A 19308-nucleotide genomic window follows, 5' to 3' on the forward strand; every position below is an offset into this window, starting at 1 on the left:
ACCTTCTGGGGGGTTGCAAGTCACTTTTTGTTTCCCTCCGCCCCGATGTGCGCAAGATTTTTTTTCTTCTCGAATTCGTACTTTTAGTTAATATTCACAAATGCAGAACTTTACATTTAAATTGCTTGTAAGAGCAAGTATGTACCTCTTTCCCTAACCTAATTTAAGTTACCTACCTGCACTCTTACACTTTTCTTTCTTTTTTTGCATGTATGTATTTTATCCATGTATGTTTTTAAAATTTGGAAACCACTGACAAATCATTTGTTTTACTTCTCAGATAAGTGCAGAGTTCATGCGCTTGGTTTGGCTCTGATCTCCACCAGTGTTTTTTTGATGGACTGGACAAATATGTTCCAAAACTGCTGGAGATGTACAGCATACGAAGTCCAAGCTGTCCTAACCTGCGCCGTCTGCTTCATTCCCTCGATGAACAAGTAAGGATAGCCTGATTTTACCCAATCTTTTGATCCCTAAACCATTAGTAAAACGTAACATAGTATATAAAGTGTCTAAGTGTATATATGTTTTAATGCCTATCAGGAGTCTATGCGTGTATCTTATGGAGTAATATTCCAAACCACAGTTAGCTTGTCAGATGCAAAGTGATATAGGAGCAGCCCCAAGTGTTGTCAGAAATAAGTAACATGGTTGTACTTCATTGCTGACAGTTTATCTTCTGTTCTTCTGTTGAGACTTCAAACCAGAAGAGAAGAGCAGCTGTTTTGCTTGGACTTCCGCATTACCTGAGGGAGGACTCCAGCAGTTTCATCTCTGTCTGTGAGGTGTGTATAAATCAATGCACTAAAAATACAGAAAGTTTAAAAAACTAACATTTTGTCTATCAAACTATGGCATGATAAACGAGAGAGATGGGGAGTGAGAGACGAAAGTCATATGCCTGTGTGTGTGTGTGAAACTGCAGTAAACACCTGTGTGCTGCCAACATTAAAGGTGGCAATTGTGATCACTTTAAAGGGAGTATATTTCCATAGGCGTAACCCTATGTCCTCCCAAACAAGAGTAGTAAATGAGGTTTGGTTAATGGCATGGTTAGTTACTAAATATTTAATTTTAATTTCAGACTACCAGCTCAGAAGGAGAAGCAAGACAAGTGGACATTGGCCTGCTCATTGTTGCAGAGGATGGTGGAAGTGGAAAACAATTACTGGCTTTGAACATTGTTGATGTCGCCGTGGTGCTGGAGGAAAGAGTCATTGTGCAAGAGCTAAAGGATGTTCCCAAAGCCTTTGCAACGCTGATGGGACTCCTCTACAGCCTCAACTTTGTGTACCCTAAAGGACTAAAATATACCTTTGAAGTCATCCAAAAAGTGTTCATGGGCATCGGCAGTGCGACTTGTTCAGCCAAAGTCAATGGACTCCGGAACAAGATGCTTCAAGCATAGGCAAGTTGATGGCTATCACTTGATCTGAATACTTATTCATATACATTACAATTACATAACACACTCTCAAACATCATAAACACCACTATTAAATAAAAACACATCATAAACACAAACACAAGATAAACAAATGTATCCTAAACACCACCATCAAAAGTTATGAATGTTGATGTAGCAGGATTTAATTTGCTCATTACATTTTAAGCTTTCCCGTTGTCAGCCCAACTATGTTTGCTTAGTTGAATTAACTCTAATTGAAGTTCAGGCAACTTAAGTTTCTTAGCTTGTCAAACTCAACATTTTAAGGCAGCCATTATTAGCAGCTACTCATTATTTTAAGTTGAATTAGCATTTTTTTTTTTTACAGTGGAGATACTACTGAGATACTACTAGATACTACTAAGATACCACTGAGATACTACTGAGATACTACTAAGATACTACTGAGATACTACTAGATCAGGGATTCCCAAAGTGTGGTGCGCGCACCCCCAGGGGGGTGCGCGAGAGGAAAAATGTAATGGTGGTCTAATGGTGTAATAATTAATATTAAACATTCTCAGGGCTCTCAAGTGTCATTTCGGCTCACGCACTCCCGCCACACATCGTATTTCTTACGCTGAAAAAAACTCTCGGCTATTTAATGTTTGAATGCAGGGGTGCTCAATACGTCGATCGTGGTCGCCGCAAAGCTCCGACGCCGGTCTGCGCGCATCGGGACGGAGCAAAGAAAAAGTCACTCGCCCCCCCCCCCCGTCAACAACTCTTGCATTCTGTTGCGGTTTTTTTTTATGGTGTGGGGGATTGGGGATGCGTGAACCCGGTCGGGATGTAGAAGGGGGTGCGTGGTCTAAAAAGTTTGGGAACCCCTGTACTAGATACTACTAGATACGACTGAGATACTACTAGATACTACTGAGATACTACTAAGATACTACTGAGATACTACTGAGATACTACTAAGATACTACTAAGCTACTACTAGATACTACTAGATACGACTGAGATACTACTAGATACGACTGAGATACTACTAGATACTACTGAGATACTACTAAGATACTACTAGATACCACTAAGATACTACTAAGATACTATTAGATACTACTGAGATACTACTAAGATACTACTAGATACCACTAAGATACTACTAAGATACTACTAGATACTACTGAGATACTACTGAGATACTACTGAGATACTACTGAGATACTACTAGATACTACTGAGATACTACTGAGATACTACTGAGATACTACTAAGATACTACTAGATACTACTGAGATACTACTAGATACTACTAGATACTACTGAGATACTACTGAGATACTACTAGATACTACTAAGCTACTACTAGATACTACTGATATACTACTAAGATACTACTAGATACTACTGATATACTACTAAGATACTACTAGATACTACTGAGATACTACTGAGATGCTACTAGATACTACTGAGATACTAATAAGATACTACTAGATACTACTGAGATACTACTGAGATACTACTAGATACTACTGATATACTACTAAGATACTACTAGATACTACTGAGATACTACTGAGATGCTACTAGATACTACTGAGATACTAATAAGATACTACTAGATACTACTGAGATACTACTGAGATACTACTAGATACTACTGAGATACTAATAAGATACTACTAGATACTACTGAGATACTACTAGATACTACTGAGATACTACTGAGATACTACTAGATACTACTAAGCTACTACTAGATACTACTGAGATACTACTAAGATACTACTAGATACTACTGAGATACTACTGAGATGCTACTAGATACTACTGAGATACTAATAAGATACTACTAGATACTACTGAGATACCACTAAGATACTACTAAGATACTACTAGATACTACTGAGATACTACTGAGATACTAATAAGATACTACTAGATACTACTGAGATACTACTGAGATACTACTAGATACTACTGAGATACTACTAGATACTACTGAGATACTACTAGATACTACTGAGATACTACTGAGATACTACTGAGATACTACTGAGATACTACTAGATACTACTGAGATACTACTGAGATACTACTGAGATACTACTAGATACTACTGAGATACTACTGAGATACTACTGAGATACTACTAGATACTACTGAGATACTACTGAGATACTACTAGATACTACTGAGATACTACTGAGATACTACTGAGATACTACTAGATACTACTGAGATACTACTGAGATACTACTGAGATACTACTAGATACTACTGAGATACTACTGAGATACTACTAGATACTACTGAGATACTACTAGATACTACTGAGATACTACTGAGATACTACTGAGATACTACTAGATACTACTGAGATACTACTAGATACTACTGAGATACTACTGAGATACTACTAGATACTACTGAGATACTACTAGATACTACTGAGATACTACTGAGATACTACTGAGATACTACTAGAGATACTTCTGGAGAAACCAATGGAGATACTACGAGAGATACTACTGGATACTACTAGAGATAATACTGGAGATACTACTAGAGATACTCTTGGATACTACTAGAGATACTCCTGGATACTACTAGAGATAATACTGGAGATACTACTAGAGATACTCCTGGATACTACTAGAGATACTCCTGGATACTACTAGAGATAATACTGGAGATACCAATGGAGATACTACTAGAGATACTTCTAGATACTACTATAGATACTCCTGGATACTACGAGAGATACTCCTGGATACTACCCTACTCAGGATCCCCAGCAGGTTACTGCCACAACATCGTCTTCCACCAGTCGGTCACTGAATCTGATCTCAGGCGGTCAAACGTCGTCAGTTCTCCAGTCGTGTCGGGAACAGTTGTGTTTGTGGTCATTTAGGAAAAAGAAAAACATTTAGAAATGGCTGCATATGGTTATAACTTGTTGCCGTCTTTAGAGCATGTCAGCTCACCCATGACACGCTGTCCATCTTATAATCAGCCTTGACCAGGAGCATCACCGCCTCATTCAGACTAGCAGCTGCTCAGAAACCCCCAACTGCACCACCTCCAGCCAACACCACGAGTTATGATCCCGCTCCTCGTGTTCAACTCCAAGCGTTCAATGCATTACCGAGCCGACTCACACTCTACTCAATCTTTGAGTCCACTTTCAAGGCGGTGATTCACTTTCACATGTTCTACGGTGGAGATGTGGCTGTCCAGAGACAGCCATGAATAAGCATTTAACATTAAGAAGGAGACAAACGGAGGAGGAACAACATAAAGAAGAGCCCTGCAGCCAGCAGCAGCACCCGGAGGCATAAATCACTTCAGCTGACAAGGAGACAAAGGTCTGGAACATGTAATAACTCAACTCGTACTGTGAATCGGTCACTGCAGCTTGAATTTTGAATTGTGCGTGTTTGTGTGTGTGTGTGTGGGGGGGGGGGGAGAGGGATATGCTCAATTCTCTCACTTAGATGAAGGGCACCTCTGTGGAAAGAAGGATGGGACGATTGGGGCCCTCTGGGGACGGAGGCGTATCTGTCAGCGATGACGTCCCGGGCAGAATTATTCCAAGCTGACGCCACTAGAGGAGAATGGAAAGAGAGGGAGAGGAAGGGGTGAGAAAAGTGGACGAAAGACGAAGACAAAAAGAGGAAGAGCGAGAGAGAAAGAGGTGCAAAGACTTGGAGAGAGATTCTCACCTCACTGACACCGTGAGGCCGTGCTTCTCCAGAGGTGTCCCGTTGAATTAGCCTCATGGCGTTATCAAGGAGAATACTCTATGCCGTGCAGGCTGAGTGCTCCATATGGGGGGGGGGGGGGGGCGCTGCAAATGTGCATCAGGTTCAAACGGCGTTCCCATGTGGGCGAATGAATGTCGCCTAATCTCTATATGGATTCCTACATGAGTGCATGCGCTTGAAGACGACCTTGCACATGTCAGCACAAACTCAAGTGTATTATCACACACACACACATGCACACACACATGCACGCCCACACCCCGACTCTGTTGGGGGAAGAAATATCCCCAAGGCCTGGAGTAGTCAGGAAAGGCTGAGAATTCCGGATTCTGTCACTGATACAACACAATGTGACCTTGAGAGCACAGGGCAACACGAGCAGGGGGCTCCCATTTTCAGACCAATTCCAGGGTCCAAGTGTGTGTGTGTGTGTGTATCGTGCCACATCAGGTTTTTCCCAATCCCACCAATCCATCAAGTCGGAGGCTTTTGTGCCGGGGGAGGATGGCAAAGTATTTTATTTACACCTCAGGGTGTGCAGTCCGGAGGTCGAGGGTGTGAATAGAAAAAAAGAAGTGAGGGATTTTTCACTCAAGGAAGAAGATGGATGTGTCCATTTATACACTTGTTTTTTTCACTCAAATAATAATAGTACATCCATCTGTTTTCTCCTGCTGCTGCTATCTGTCGCAATATAAATAGCCCAGACACTTTTCTCCCAAGCGACTTCCTCAGGAGCTCCTCCAGGGAGATGTGGAGTTATTCCAGGGTCAGATGGGGTACGGGTCCCTCCAGTGTGCTCTGGGTCTGGCCCGGTGTCACCTCCCAGTTGGACGTACCTGGAATACCTTTACTGGGAGGCAAACGGTGGGGGGGTGGGTGCTTCTTGATCAGTGCCCCAAACCTCCTTAACTGGCCCTGTTGAATGTAAATGAGAGCGCGGTGATCTCCCACGCATAGTTCGAGCCCCTTATGTGGTCTCTCGGGGGGGTGGGGTGGGGGCTGAGACCTTGAGACCTTGAGACCCTGAGACCCTGAGACCTTGAGACCTTTAGCTGCAGCGTTCCTTTCAGTCAGTGAACGAGTTTATCGCTGATACATCGTGTTGGCTAAGAGGGAAGGCAACGCTCCACTCACCGACCGTTGGCATTGGGTTCCCCCTGGACAGGTCAGAGAGACAGGCAGTCATTCACGCCTATGGCCAGTTTAGAGTCTCCAGTTAACCTGAGCAGATGTCTTTGGACTGTGAGAGGAACCGGAGAACCTGGAGGGAACCCACACTGACACAAGGAGAACATGCAAACTCCACACAGAAGAACCGGTGCGGGAACCGAACCCCGGCCCTCTTGCTGTGAGCCGACACTCCTGGCCACCACACCACCATACATCTAATACTTACATTCATTAAAAATGAAATCACCATTTAAATAGATCCATTATTTGTGGATTGTTTTATCTGATGGCCTTCCTGTCCTGGGATCAGCAGCAACACGTGGTGACGTTTGAAGTTGATGTGGAACGTGGAAGCAACCAGTTGCTTATTTACACATCCAGCCGTGACACAGCACTGGCATTATTGATTCTGAGTCATGTGTCTGTCCACCTGTTGAATGAAGGTCCACGATCTTCTTCCCTTGTTGGTCTCCATCCAACACCGACTCACTAACTGTGAGGACATATGCTTCATATCCACGTTCACTTTGCTCAACTAATCACAAGAAACGTGGGGAACTGATGTCACATGTCTGTCTTGTTCATTCAACAACTCTTCATTGTTTCTGTAGATATTCATTCAGAACTGATAAAAACATACAATACAATCTATCTGATGCTCTTTCCCTTTCTCCTCTTCACTTTCTTCCTCTCTATCTCCCTCTCCTCTTCTATTCACCCCCAACTCTCTTTTCTGCCTCCATTTCTTTCTGAAGAAGAGATGAACTCATACATCTTCAAAGTATGGCTCTGCTAATAACTCATCCTGTCATCCTTTCCCATTGTGTTTCCTGTTCTGTGCGCTCCCGCGTGGCTGTGTCATGAATCTGTTCTGGTGAAGCAGCTGATCGGACACAGTCAGCCCTAATGGACACGAACACTTGCCGCTCCGCCTTTCTTTCGACCTGTCAAAGTGAAAACCACAACAACAGCAAAGTGTGTATTTATAAGGCTGGTGGAGCGAGATAAGAAGGAGGTGAAGACTGGAATACTGAGAGGATGAAATGGCTTATCGAGCCAGTGGGGAACAGCCAATAAAGGTTAGCATTAGCATTAGCATGCAGCTATGTGAGGCTGGCTCAAGCTGCACAGTGTGATAAATAAAGTCACTAAACATGAGACAAAGCCAAACTAAAACACAAAGTACCTCGTTCCCACTCCAGCTAGGTGCTTTGCAGTTCATAGAGTATGTACTTCAGAAAAATACTCATGAACACGTTTTACATCTAACCCTAACCCTAACTTCAAAATAAAACATACTAAGGCACTTACAAAATAAAGGCTTACGAGAAATAGTCACCATTTTAACAGAACCTTTTCTGAGTCATTTACAGAGTGTGCTCTTTGCTCGAGCAAGAGTTTAGGAATCGAATGCTTTCAGGTGCATTCTGAGCTAACGGAGTCACCGGCTAGACATTAGCCCTCGTAACACAACGTGAAGAAGTCGAGCTGCCAGAGGGCTTTCCAATCACATTGGAGGTTGATTTTCTGTTTCCCTTTTTGGATATTTTATACGCAGTCTCCGAAGATTACATGTAGTCTCAGGAGCAGACTGTACACACTGAAGTGAAGGAATACTTCAGCTGGTTTCAAGTCACCCTGCCAGTCACACAACTCATCTCTGGAAATGGCGTAACTTGGATTAAATTATCAAATATTCTGAAAGTAAATGGTTACATATTAAAACCTGATAAAGGAAATATAATGTCAGCTTTCATCCCGGCTCAAATGACTCACAGCCAGTCTCAAGCCACTCAGATGAAATGCATTGTGGATCACCAGCATGTCCACATGGTGCTAAATAGTTCACATCCGCTCAATTTTCTCATGCACAAAATACATATTTCATGTTGTGGAGAGATATCCACAGATGTAACACATCCAAGTCTGTTTACAGGTGTTGAGGAGTATTACTGTGAGTCTTATGAGGCTCCAGCCGGAGCTCTGTTAGGTCTGATGAAGAGCCTGAAGGTCACCGGCTTTACCTTTGAGAGGCCTGAGTTGTGCTCAGCAGGTCGAGCTTCACCGATGCTGCGCCTAAACTAGCTTCATCTTGTTGGGTGATCCAAGAAAAACTTGTTATTTGATAACAGCAACCAAAAAAACAAATAGTTATTGCAATTGAATAGTTTTTTAATAGTTTTGAAATAATATCAATACACTTCACTTTCTATTGATCATGATGTCCATGTTTATTTCGCACAGCAAGGGCAACTGGCACCATGTTTTAATGAATGGAAGTTGTGTTTTGAACTCAGGTGTATTTCCGCCCAGTACATTGTAGGAGGGCCACCTGTCTTCATGGCTCCGCCCACCACACAGGCCCAGTGCTCACACATATCCACACCACTGAAGACAAGAAGAGCAACTGACGTAGTGTGAAGTGCATGGTGGTCTGTTGGGAGACATGGAGGACGGGTCCACATTCACACGACCTTCACACATGGTCCTCTTTTGATTTACGGTTGGCATCGAGCACCTGAGACACGTGGTGGTTGGAAACTGGAAGTTTTGACTCGGAAAATGCCAACATCCAAACTGTATGGAATGCAGCAACTTCCTGTGAAGACAGACGTGTATTTTGAAAAGGGAGACTGCCAGTGTGTCCCTGACATGTTTAAACTGATGCTCCAGGGGTAGCTATTGGGCCATATTACCACCTCAAGTAAGAACCAACTCAACGTTCAGGGTTGAAGTGGCACGAATGTGGAATATGTGCGCCGGGAGGAATGCATGGAATAAAACATACATTTTGATTATTTCCTTAAACTCTACAGCCGAGTGTGACCTTGTTGGCGTGCTGAACCGCTGCAGCGCCCCAGGCTTTCAGGGCTTTGAATCTGAGTGAAATACCTGACGCACATAGATGGCTGATTGATATACGTCAAGCCGAGAGCCACGCTGTCTCTCCCAGCAGGCCGCTGAGTCGGCCAGGGAGACCCGATGGGCGTCTCGCTGCGCGGGGATCAGATCTCTGAGGACGGTCCACAAGAGAAAGGAAAGAACCCACGGGAAAACAGCTCTACTCCTCCAACTCAAACTTGAGTTACGACATCAGTAATGAAAATGGACTCTTAATAGGCAAACAACTCATGCATATGGACGCACTGAGGCATGAGCACATGGCGTGTGCACAGACACACACACAAAGATGTCTCCCTGTCAGCTGCGCCTCTGCACCTCCACAAACACGCCAACAGTGGCACTTCTGCTGTCATCAGCATGTTTTGGTTCCATAACCGCGAAGCCAAATCTAAACATATGCTTTCCAGAAGTGAAGGCCCAGTTGGTTGTGGATGATATGTGTGCAGCGATTACCGTGATCAATGTGGTGCTGCTCAGCCAAAGGTCTGCTGAGCTCCGGTTGCATTCCGTCATTTCATTCTGCCTGTCAGCAGCTGTCACATGTTCCCCTGACACACACAAGAAAAGCATCATTCATATTATCTCTTGATGTCTGCCACTAAATGGCTTTTCTTTATGTTCAGGTGCTGACTTGCATTCTATCTTCCTGTAGCCCTGATAATATATTTTGATAAAGTTCGATAATACTACTGCTAATAATAATAAGGTGTATATATATAATAATATTTGAGTTTTCTAATTTGTTTTGCTTATTTAAATTTCTAATTCAGTTGGTGATCGGTGGTCATTGTTTTCTGGTGTGGGAGACCAACCGCCAATCCAGCTTCACTATCAGTTATGCTGTGGCGTGCATTATGAAACCGTTGGCTGCACCGTCCCTCTGTTACACACCACCCAGGACCCCGCCCATCGTATGTTGTACAGAGCTACATGGCCCGGGGGTTACATTCCTATAAACTGCAACCACCTCTTATGAGGGTAAGTAAATAATCCTAAACTTAGCTAATGCCATATGAAATATATCACCAACATACTTTTAGGTTGTTGGATGAACCGACTGTCAATCAAAGTATTTCCAGAACCCTTAGTGAGAAGAACAAAAACATCTTTCCCATCCAGAAAAGCCTTCATTGTTGTTCTTTGCTCGCCTTTTAATGAATATGTATTCTCAAGTTCTGATTAGTAACTCTGCTTCCTCCCTGGAGTCCTTGTGCCTTCTCGCCCCACAGGGTCCACTGGACCTGGCTGTCTGATGCTGGTCCTGACCCCTTGCCCCTGCTTCCTGCATCCAGCCTCTGGCCTAGACCTGGCCTCTTTCCCAATGGCCCCGCCTCCTTCTCTGGGCCTCCTGCCTCAAAGGGCGACCTCACTGGCCCGCCTCCTTTGCGATGCCTCCGTGGCCCTGCTGACCCCCCCCCCCCCCTCTACCTCCTTCTGTCTCATGGATTGTGGAGGTCTGGATCGTGCTCCATGCCTCCTACTAATTATTCATAATTTCTCTCATATTCGTATGTAAGTCAGTAACTCTGTTCATCTGGTCACATGACATCTGTCCTTCTGTCCATCCTGGAGAGGGGTCCTCCTCTGTTGCTCTCCTGAAGGGTTCTTACCTTTTTTCCCATGAAAGTTTTTTTAAATTTTTTGGGAGTTGTTCCTGATCCGATGTGAGGATGTGAGGTCAGGGATGTCGTATGTGTACAGATTGTAAAGCCCTCTGAGGGGAGTTTGGGATTTGTGACATGGGGCTATACAAAATATAATGAATTGAAATTGATAGAAGTGATGCTACTGCAGCATCTTTCCTCCTTAGCAGCTAAGAGGTGGAGCAGAGAGCTTCAACGTGACTCCACCCACTGGACTCTGTGTATCTGCTGCCATTCACACAGAGAAGGAGCTGTCGAGAATCACCTCTGTACCTCCATCTCCAGGGCAGCCGTTAGTTAGCAACCTGTTTGCATGGAGATCTACAAACACACACCCAGGCTGCTCAGAGAGGACTTCCACATGTGTGGGCAGGTTAAGAAGCCGTTGGGAACCCAGCAGTTACATTAGGCTCCTCCCTTAAAGGCCATGAGGACCTGTGATTGGATCCTTCATGAAAACATCCTTTTCTGTTTGAGGAGTGCTGGCTGCTCACATGGCTAGCTGGCTACGCCAGTCTCCTGAGCAAATACTTCCCTCTATAATACAACGCTCAGAGCCCTCCCCCCATCCTAAGTCCACAGCCCTGTGAAGGAAATGGTCTTGTACTTGTGGAGCGCTCTAGTCCTCCGACCACTCAAAGCACTGGAACACTTTATGACCGTGACAACTCCACGGCCGTCACCGTGGGTTTCCCCCCAAAGCTCCAGAGGTTAGACAGCGAGGTATTGGGCAACATGCTTTATTCAACGCTCGCAACAGCAGAACGCACGACGCCGCCTCCGTCACGCTTTCCTCCTTCCACTCTCTGCTTCACTTTGATGGGTGCAGCGTCGGCTGCCGACTGATTACCAATCAGCCTGCAGCCGAGGCCAATTACAGACCCCATCCTCACAGCTGCCACAATGACATCACCCATTCACACTCTGATGGGAGGAGCTACGATTCCACCTGCACATCAGTAGTCGCTAACATTCACACACCGTAGAACAGCTACAGAAGCAATTATGGGGTTAAGTGCCTTGCCCAAGGACACGTCGATATGGACTAGCGGAGCCGAGAATCAAACCGCCGATCCTCTGATTGAAGGTCGAGCTGCTCACACTAAGACACAGTCGCCCACCAGCAGCAAGGGGTGAAGCTCACTGCCAGTCACATGTGACCGACGGCAGTCAGGAGGAGAGTGACTCAGTCCTCAAAGCCTTCGTTGCTCTTCTTCCTCCATGGAGAAGGTCATCATGACCTTTATTAGTTGACATGGTAACAGGGTTTTTCAGAGCTAATACTCCATAAAAGCTATGATCAAATCCCCCGAAAATGTGGATCCGGTTGTTTGTTTTCTAACTGAGATGAGATGACTTTATTCTGACAAGCCTAAACAAACCAAACGGGTTATTCCATGAGAGAAAACGTGATTGTGTCGCATTGGCTTCATTTCTAATTCTCATCTTGTTAATCAGGACCGCGTCGTCGTGGTTTGGCTGACCACGGCGTCGCCCTGCAGTAAGAGCAAACAGCAGATTCTAATGTTGCCAAACTGAGATTGGTACACCGAAGTACGAGACACGAGGTTTGTTCAACTGAGCCCCAACGAGAAACGCAGAGGGAACACAGAGGGAACACCGCAGACCGAAATCTGAACCCTGAAGTTGTCTGCCTCCTCTCTGGAGTCCTTGAGATTCCACGCCTCAGAGGGTCCATGGACCTGCTGGGTCTGAAGCCTCCTGCCATGACCCTGCTGATGCCCCCCCCCCCCTTTCTGGATCGTGGTCCATGCCGACCACCAACTATTCATACACTCTGTCATACTCATTGAATGTGTTGTTACTCTGTCATGATTCCTGCTGGTCACATGACATCTATTACACCTGTCCATCCTGGAGAGAGATCCTCCTCTGTTCTCTCCTCAAGGGTTTTCACCTTTTCCCCCCTGAAAGGGTTTTTTCTATTTCTTGTGAGTTGTTCCTGATCCAATGTGAGGTCAAAGGTCAAAGGTCAGGGATGTCTATGTGTACAGACTGTAAAGCCCTCTGAGGCCAATTCCTATTTTGTGATATTGGGCTGGATAAAATAAACTGAATTGAATTGAAGTAACCACAACGGTTTTCATGTAGCGCCACATTGCTGAGTGACAAGCTGGTTGAGCCAACGTGTTGTCCAGCGCTGTGTCCAGAAACAGGCCAATGGCTGACCCCTGGGTCCATGCCCGCAGTGCTCGGAGCGCCTTGACGGTGCAGCTCCTGGTTGGGTGATTGGATTTCTAACTAAGACTTATGAAGTTGGGCTGTGGACTCTTTACCGACACACAGGGTGTGTAATATACTGCAGGTGACCTGCAGCCACCAAAGGCCAACCTCCTTAAAATGGGACTCACAATGGCTCATAGGGAGCAAAGTCAAAACAGCACTTTGGACTCCTAAGTAATCCGAGCACACAGCGGCTCCTCCGCCTGCACGATGCACACACACACACACACACACACTCTGGGGATTAAAGTCGAGGTTTATTGGTTGTTGTTGCAGAGTTACATTTGAAATTGCTTCTTTGTTCCGGTTGTCTTTGCTGCGGCGGCCGTGAGGCTGCACAGACGTGTCGGTGATGGACGACACTGCTCTTCTTCTGGTTGTTCCCCTCCCTTTTCTTTCTACACAGCTCCTGTCTGTCGTACCACTTCACATCTCAGGTTTACAAAAAGGCAATCTTTCCTTTCCCAATGTCTGAAAAGCCATTCAGACATTACAGTACGACTTGCTATTATATGCCTCTGTGCCGCTGTGTGTTGGTGGAAGTCACTGCGAGAACATGAAGATCTCCTAGTCACTTTTTGACCTCAGCAGTGGAATATATTTATATCTAACTATGATCATTAAGAACCAATGGTGTGATCTGGATCCATAGAGCCACAATTCTTGTGATAATTCATTTTCTCATCACACCTGGTCCCCAGAAAGGTCACTGACAGCCTCCTGCAGCCGGTGCTCAGGGCCGGGAGGCGCCTGGACACAAGTCTGTCACGACTCAAAAAGCAGGACCCAAGAGCACGACTCCAAAGTTCAGGGGTATCAAAAAGGGTTTATAAGAAAAACAGAAAATCACAGCTATGCTGGAAAATGACTTTGAACAAAGTACAAAACAAAATCACAACTATGTTGGAAAAGCAAACTAGGACAAAAAACTACACTATAAAGAACGATCATGACGAGACAAGAGACAAGACGATCTGACACAAGACACAGGTAGACACCGGCTTAAATACATGAGGAAACGGGGAACAGGTGGACACAATCAGGGGTGGAGCAGACAATCACACTAACGAGGAAACACCGGGGCAGGAAATACAGTTTCTGAAATGAGAGAGGACAGTTACTACAAAATAAAAGCAGACATGGAAAACAGGACTTAAACCTAAAACTTAACACAACCGACGAGACATGACAGTCCTCCAATGAAAGCAGAACGTTTTCTCTTCTTTCTCTGCCCGCGTGCAACCATTAGTTTTCTGATCGTAGTCATGAAGCGGGAATGGTGAGCTGTCATTGGTCCAAACCTATCCAATCAAACCAGAACCCACTATGCCGCATGGTTCCAAAAGTAAATATGTGTGGTTGGGTTTAATAATATGACATATCTCCATCAACCAACCTGCAGCAACCTCTGTAGCTCTCCATCGCAGTACGTTCTAGGCCCGCCCACTTTCTAGGTCCAATCAAATGTGTTGGTTTGCTTTGGCTCACATGCTCCCTAGGGAGCGTGTCCCAGTGAACACACTGTCAGTAGAACTCACTTCAGGTCTGTTTGTATCCACCAGCAGATGGAGCACACCTTTCCTTTAACAATGCTTTGAAGGAGTAAACAAATGAATGCATTGTTCGCTGTGTAATGCTGCACATAAGGAGGAAATAACACATTCATAACACAACAGGTGCATTTACGAGTTTACAAATAGAAAAGCGCTATACCATGTGGTGTATGTTCCTCTGGTTGTGTCTCACGTTACATTCTCATCACACCTCAATAATTCCATGTGGTGTTTCATCTCTTGATAATCTGCATATCCAACCCTGTACAAACATAACAAGGTGAGCATGTCTCCATGCATGCTTTTTCAATTTCTTCAGTGGCAAGAAAATGACCTCACAGACACACACACACACACCAGCAGCCAATTTGCAGAGTAATAATGTGTTTGGGATTCGGCCCCCAGGGCGATGGGCTGGCGATGAAGCGTCTGTAGATTGAATTCCATGTATAAAAGTGTCTCGGTTCACGGCACCACATGACAACACACCAGAACCTGTGGTCGGATCGCTTTACGGCTGACTGCGCATCCACGGCGCCATCGATGTGAGCGTGATCGACGCCCAGATGACGTCCCACAGAGGCAGAGGTTTTGACGGCTTCCTCAGAAACACTCGAGCGCCAGATAGATGTGTGATGGGTAGATTACTGCCGCTCAGAGAGGAAGGAGAGGGAGGGGCCTGGGTGAATTACTCAATTATAACTTCCATTTGATTTGTCAAGGAGTGTGTATGTAGGTGTGTGTGTGTGTGTGTGGTTGTTTTGGGGGGGAGGTAAACAATCCCAGCTGGCTATTTCGATCTGTAGTTAAAGGTACAAATGCAAAAAAAAGACAATTTAAATAAATAAATAAAAGTGCCTGAACCAGCAGATACACATGTCCCAGTGAGACGGAATGTGAGGTCGCCTGCAGTCGGTCGTGGAGGGTGAGTGATACGAGCATGCAACTCGCTTCATGTGACGGCCAGTAGCTCCACACGCCTCCATCCAGACTTTTAATGACGACTTCGCCGCCTTATGCCTTTCAAATATGAAGACAACAAGACAAGATCTACTCGTTCTGTTCTAGAGGGCAACACGTTTACATTTGGTAGATGGATGGTGAATGGACATGTATCGCGTACAGCCTTTCTAGCACTATACATACACTACTTCAATTCAATTTCCATTCAGCTTACTTTATTCAGCCCAACATCACAAATATTGACAGGAGGCCGGCTCACGAGGCAGGAGGCACCAGACCCAGCAGGTCCAATGGACCCTATGAGACCTGGAGCCACAAGGACTCCGGGGAGGAAGCAGAGTTAATAATGTGTGATGGAGAGATGACAATTCAACCATAAGGAGAGAAGAGGAGAGAGGTGCTCAGTGTATCCTAAGCGTCCATAAGGAGAGAGGAGAGAGGGGCTCAGTGTATCCTAAACGTCCATAAGGAGAGAGGAGAGGAGAGAGGAGCTCAGTGTATCCTAAACGTCCATAAGGAGAGAGGAGAGGAGAGAGGAGCTCAGTGTATCCTAAACGTCCATAAGGAGAGAGCAGAGAGGGGCTCAGTGTATCCTAAACGTCCATAAGGAGAGAGGAGAGGAGAGAGGAGCTCAGTGTATCCTAAACGTCCATAAGGAGAGAGGAGAGGAGAGAGGAGCTCAGTGTATCCTAAACGTCCATAAGGAGAGAGGAGAGAGGGGCTCAGTGTATTCTACACGTCCATAAGGAGAGAGGAGAGGAAGAGGAGCTCATTGTATCCTAAGCATCCATAAGGAGAGAGGAGAGGAGAGAGGAGCTCATTGTATCCTAAGCGTCCATAAGGAGAGAGGAGAGGAAGAGGAGCTCAGTGTATCCTAAGCGTCCATAAGGAGAGAGGAGCTTAGTGTATCCTAAGCGTCCATAAGGAGAGAGAAGAGGAGAGAGGTGCTCAGTGTATCCTAAACGTCCATAAGGAGAGAGGAGAGGAGAGAGGAGCTTAGTGTATCCTAAACGTCCATAAGGAGAGAGGAGAGGAGAGAGGAGCTCAGTGTATCCTAAGCGTCCATAAGGAGAGAGGAGAGGAAGAGGAGCTCAGTGTATCCTAAGCATCCATAAGGAGAGAGGAGAGAGGAGCTCAGTGTATCCTAAGCGTCCATAAGGAGAGAGGAGAGAGGAGCTCAGTGTATCCTAAGTGTCCATAAGGAGAGAGGAGAGAGGAGCTCAGTGTATCCTAAGCGTCCATAAGGAGAGAGGAGAGAGGAGCTCAGTGTATCCTAAACGTCCATAAGGAGAGAGGAGAGAGCTCAGTGTCTCCTAAGCGTCCATAAGGAGAGAGGAGAGGAGCTCAGTGTATCCTAAGCGTCCATAAGGAGAGAGGAGCTCAGTGTCTCCTAAGCGTCCATAAGGAGAGGAGAGAGGAGCTCAGTGTATCCTAAGCGTCCATAAGGAGAGAGGAGAGAGGAGCTCAGTGTCTCCTAAGCGTCCATAAGGAGAGAGGAGAGGAGAGAGGAGCTCAGTGTATCCTCAGCGTCCATAAGGAGAGAGGAGAGAGGAGCTCAGTGTATCCTCAGCGTCCATAAGGAGAGAGGAGAGAGGAGCTCAGTGTATCCTAAGCGTCCATAAGGAGAGAGGAGAGAGGAGCTCAGTGTATCCTAAGCATCCATAAGGAGAGAGGAGAGAGGAGCTCAGTGTATCCTAGCGTCCCCCTCAGCCTCTCAGCCTCTAGCAGCGTCTCTTCTCTCAGACTAGTGATTGATTGACATCATCACTCTCCCAGCTGCCTGGAGGCACATGAGCAACATTTCGAAGAGAGAGCACACTTGACAACCCTTTTCTTACCTCCTAGAACCTCCAGTCACAAATGTTATCGTGTGCCTCTTTGCAGTAACAGTGAACCATAACAGCCTCAAAGACTCAAAGACATGTCGTGGTGAGTCCTTTTCATCACCAGATGAGTCTTTTAAGTTTTATTGATTCAGAACCTTCACATCGAAAAAGTAAACTGGGTCAACACGGTGTATTTCAGGGATAACGTGTCACCAAGTGTTGCTACGTCTCTATGAATATCCTTCAGCTACAAGGCTTACGATGTTTCGCATAGCGGCTGGCGAAGCTCTATTATTGGCTTGTATATTTCTTGGGAGTTGTTCCTGATCCGATGTGCGGTCAAAGGTCAGGGATGTCGTATGTGTACAGATTGTAAAGACCTCTGAGGGGAGTTTGTAATTTGTGATTTGGGTCCATACTAAATAAATCTTATGAAATATACCTCTTAATTGACTCATGTTGCTAAGCCCCGCCTCTTTGTTGATAGCCGCTGCCACGCCGTCAAGCTGTCTTAGCTAGCATGGAGGCCTCATGGCCACCAATATCCTGAGCGTGTGAAAACCTAAAGAGCAAGTTCTCCAATCTGCATGTGAAGAGGTGGTCCGGAGCTGGAGCCCACACACAGGAGCCGCCACGCCGAGGTCAGACCACGACTTCAGACGTGAGAGTGTTCATCACGGTGACAAGCCACCACGATGATGGCCCGCCTGTGCAGCTGTTCTGAGCTCCACGTCTCGCCTGGAGGAGCTGATGGTGTCGGTGGCCTGACTCAGCAACAACTCTCTGACATCACTTCATCGCCGTGCGCTCGTCGGCCTCCGTCACCCTCCGGTCGAAGTTCAAATCCAGATGTCTGATCTACACTTCATCATTTCATCCTATTACATATTTGTCCTGAGATTCTGAATCCGTCTTCATGAGAAAGAGTTCTTGAGTGATGGGCGAGTGTTGTGTGAGGTGACACATTGACCTTTGACCTCAACGTTCTCATCAGCCAGGCGCTTGAGTCCAGGTGGACGTTGGTGCCATATTTAAAGGAGTTGCCTCCTGGCGCCCTGAAATATGATTTTCTAGAGAATGGATTCCACCTGGAGGAACAGGTACCTCAGCCCGGGTACACAAAGTAAACACAGGTGCAAAATGTATTTTTGGCACTTTGAGTGTACCTTAAGTGTATTTGTGAGTTAGTCATTTGATTTATTATATTTTTTGTATACACCACCCGTAGTCCAGAGAAGTTCTCTCATGCCAACCCTTGAAAATGAAATGATGCATCTCAAGAGGCGTACCTTATGAATAAATAGGTAATGCATCTCAGTTCATGAAAGCTTTTTCACTGACACTGTTCACCATCTTCCAGCTGTGACACGTCCCTGAGAGGACATCTGCACCTTGCTGGTTGGAGTTCTTCTCCTCTTTCAGTTGAGCGTTCTCATCTGTACCAATGACATGAGAAATCACTCCACAGTTGTTTTGTGACTGTAGTTTAAACCACAGAGACAGAAGGAAACATGAGCGTTAATTCAGAAACAAAAATACAATAGGTTAGTGTAACGGCTCACACACACACACACACACACACAAAACCCACACACACGCCTCATTTCCTCTGGTCCATCCATGTGAGTCCAACTACCAGTTAAACCTCCTTGTTAAAAAAGATACAAATCAGCATAATTGAGAGCAGATGGTGTGAAAGGATGTGTGTGTGCCCCTGTGTGTGTGTGTGTGCTTGTGTGTGTGTGTGTGTGTGTGTGTGTGTGTGTGTGGAGGAAGGCGGGCACGTTACAGGACATGAGTACCTGAAGGAGGCCGTGTGAGAGGTGGAGTGGCCCT

The 19308-nt window shown here is 45.5% G+C and overlaps 1 long non-coding RNA gene across 1 annotated transcript; it reads left to right on the plus strand.

The window, feature by feature from the left end:
- Positions 1-318: 318 nt before the first annotated feature.
- On the plus strand, positions 319-1166 carry LOC130212183 (uncharacterized). The gene is made up of 3 exons (XR_008835244.1): positions 319-437; positions 696-785; positions 1085-1166. It is a non-coding gene; the product is annotated as an uncharacterized LOC130212183 (long non-coding RNA).
- The last annotated feature ends 18142 nt before the right edge of the window (positions 1167-19308 follow it).

The sequence above is a fragment of the Pseudoliparis swirei genome, chromosome 21 (assembly GCF_029220125.1).
Source record: "Pseudoliparis swirei isolate HS2019 ecotype Mariana Trench chromosome 21, NWPU_hadal_v1, whole genome shotgun sequence".
NCBI lineage: Eukaryota > Metazoa > Chordata > Actinopteri > Perciformes > Liparidae > Pseudoliparis > Pseudoliparis swirei.